At 38.2% G+C, this 3,400-nt stretch overlaps 1 long non-coding RNA gene across 1 annotated transcript; it reads left to right on the forward strand.

Annotated features, from left to right (window-relative positions):
* Window positions 1-238: 238 nt before the first annotated feature.
* LOC123969179 lies at window positions 239-3,400 on the forward strand. Its single transcript, XR_006824657.1, has 2 exons — window positions 239-774; window positions 2,786-3,400. It is a non-coding gene; the product is annotated as an uncharacterized LOC123969179 (long non-coding RNA).

The following is a 3,400-nucleotide window of genomic DNA, read 5'->3' on the forward strand; positions in this document are numbered from 1 at the left end:
AACTAAGAGATATATTTATAATTATTATTATTTTTTTATACTTTTGAATGTAACGAGTACAGAGGGAGAGAAGGAGAGCTTATTAAATTGATTACTTGGGGTCCATTTTCCTGTTTAAATGAACAAGTTACGTTTTCTTGATTTCTTTTTTATACGTTGGTAAATGTGTTTTGACGTGTGTACAATTGTACTGATGTTTAACAAAAACTTTAAGCTCTGTATTGAGATAAAATATTGATCATTACACGCTGATAAAATTGTTGCCCCTGTTTTTCTACAAAGTCAATCTACCTGCAGATGATTGACTGTTGCTTTGCCAGATGTCTGGCTTGAAACTTACAGTAAGAAATAAGATTAATTAGAGTGCTGTGTGGTGGTGTTTGATTAATTGTAACATTGATCACAGAACATGTGGAGGGAGAGACAGAGTGAAGCTTGATTGATGAGTCAATGTGATACCAGCTCAAGATATTCTCTCTTAAAGCCTGAAGCTCACCAGCTGCTTTTTTCTTTTGTGCCTTAAGTACACAAACACAATGTGTGTTCAGCGTCCTTTTGTTCCTCACTGTTTTCTTGAAATACAAGAATAACAGGGTTTCAAATAGCGTAGCACCCACTTGGTTCACATGGGGCTATCTTCTTCATGGAAGTTACACCTGGAGCATGAGACAATCACAGTGGTTGCTAGGTAACGGATCTCCTCATGGTCTCAGCTGTGAGCTTCCAGAGAACCAAGCTTTGCTCAGTGAATCACTCCCTACACTTGAAACATGAGTGAGTATGACGATGAGTGGACCATATACAGTAGAAATCCGGTATGTGTGTTCTTGGGCCTTTAAAGTTACATTTCAATAATCAAAGGATATAGGCCCTTTTTTCAGAAGAAGTTTATGTAATAAAAGAAATGGCTAAATTCTGGTATTGTGCATGATGGCTCACTGGCACCCTTGAATTGAGCAGTCATCGTTAATGCAACTGTTAACACCTGTTTTTTCCCCTGCTTTGATAAGTCAAATTATCTGCTGTGAAAAAGACCTACTGCAGGAAATCTGCCAATGTGAGGACATTTGGCGAAATCTTACCTCTATAATAGGCTACTCATATCACCTTAATATAAGAAATATGTTAGCAAACAGTTGGCTATTTCTACATCCAGCAGGCATGGAGTAAGTTTAGTTTAACTCCTATTTCTTGTGACCTGGCAAATTTAAGTCCAGAATCCATGTCCTCTAGTTTCCATTTTGATCTTCACAAATTCCACCAAGAGAAATATGTTGCCCTTTAGCTGCTAAATGCTCCACTGTGTTCATCAGCTAGTTGCTAACTGGGTCTGTCAGCCGTTTGGTGGTGGACAAGTAACATGCAGTTGGTTTATCAGAGATTTTTTGCTGAAATAGCTGCCTACTGTGGCTGGAAGCGATGCTGTTCAGAGCGCTGAGACTGAACCAGAACAGTAAATTTGCAGGCTGTGAAACCAAAACAATGTACTGCAATTCATAAAACTGAAAGAAACTGCAGAGTGGGCTGTTAATTCTTTGGTCCGTCACCTTTCACATTACGCAGTTATTTTTTGACACTTTTTTTTTTTTTTTTTGAGGTAGGCTTGACCCTTTCAGGAGGCTTGTCCTGACTGGGATTTGAACCCTGAACCTGCTGCTTGAAGGGTGATGACACTGCCTCTTTAAATTTTAGTTTAAATGAAAGTCAAAATAAAGAGCACTTAAAGCCATGAACCAGAACTCTCAAATGTTCAAGTTGATTTTATCTTTTTAGAAAACTAATGCAATCAAGAGAGGTCCTAAATGTCTGTGCAGTGTACATGCGAGTATGTGTGTGTGAAAGTATGTAATCTGTGATAAATCTCTCTGTGAACAAATATTGGCTCTTGTTTTCGAGGAGTGCTCTCCTCTGACTAGTGAAATGAATGGTTTATTATGATGGCCTCTCCGGCTCTACTCGATAGTGTCGTTTTCCTCTCCTCATCAATTCTAGCCATCTGTTGCTCATTTCATATCTATCCATCTGAGTCTGGCCCTGGATCCTTGCATGTTTGGAAGCTTCTGATTAGTGTTGGAAATATTAATTTATCCATTACAAATGTGTTTTGTCATGATCACAGAATTTTAAAGGGAGGCCACAGTTTTAGAAAGTAATGCCACCCAATTTAACATTGCACAAATGGCACAAGCATTTGTAACACTACAATTGAAAGGGTCAGTTCACCCAAACAACATATTTTCTCACTTTACTCAAGTGGTATTTAGCCATGATATTGTTGGTTTTACAAGCCCATGTTTTAGCTCCACTATACCGTGGAGGAGAATATAATTACATTTGTGGTGCTCACAGCATTAAAAAATGACATGCAGCAATAAATTCAACAGCAACATCACTTTCCAGAAAGTGTCACAAAAGATAATCTCCAGAAGACATCGTGAATAGTTTTCACAGGGCCTATTTCTTTGGTAGAAAGTCCAATGAAAATTGTTCACAGTGAGCTCCGTGGATGATCAGTAATAACATTGTTTCTGGAAAGACATGTTGCTGTTGGAGGTTTTAATTAAAAATTTTCAAAGCAAGATGCTTCTCGGACTTCTCTCTCTCGTGGCTGTCAGTGCCTCATTCCAGACATTTGGAGTTGGTTCGTTCTTGGTCCGCCAGGAAATTTACCCTCAACCCTTGTTTCTCTCTCACTTTGCATCTGTGATTTTCTTGTCTCTTCTCTTGTCTGTGTGAATATTGTGTGGAGTTTTACCTCTTGTGTGTTTGTCTGTACTTGTTCCAGGTCTCCGTAGTGAAGCCATGTTTGGCATCACCTGGAAATTCCTCGACATCGTCCTGGATCCATTTTCTTCAGATACATTTGTCATCCTGATTTTTTTCATATTTTAATTTCACTATTAATGTAATTTCAGTCTATTCTATATGAGCAGCTTATGTTTCTGTATGCCTCTTTATTTTCCCAATTAAAGGGATTTTTTCTTTACCACATTAGAGGGTATAAGGACAGAGGGTGTTATATGCTATTTAGATTGTTAACACCTTTGAAACATATTTGGGGTTGATGAATGAAATTGAGTTGAGTAAAGCGAGGAAATATATTATTTTGTAATTTGGGAGAAGTGACCCTTTAAGTATTTACCCATGAGGCCCTAAACTGTAAATTATTCTTTACATGTGATGTCTAATAAATATTTCTTGCCAGTTGCACAGTAGTCAGGGTTTAAATGAGGCACATAAGGTGATCTGGAGGACTACTGCTGATTTATCTTGGACTGGGACACTGTTGTGGTGCTACAGTTTGGCACAGCTGCTCTCATAAAATGTTTTGATACCCCCAATAAGAGTTCAGTGTTTTACTGTGATTAAATCCCCCAGGCCTGTTTGCAGTAAAAATCTC

The sequence above is a fragment of the Micropterus dolomieu genome, linkage group LG04, assembly GCF_021292245.1.
Source record: "Micropterus dolomieu isolate WLL.071019.BEF.003 ecotype Adirondacks linkage group LG04, ASM2129224v1, whole genome shotgun sequence".
NCBI lineage: Eukaryota > Metazoa > Chordata > Actinopteri > Centrarchiformes > Centrarchidae > Micropterus > Micropterus dolomieu.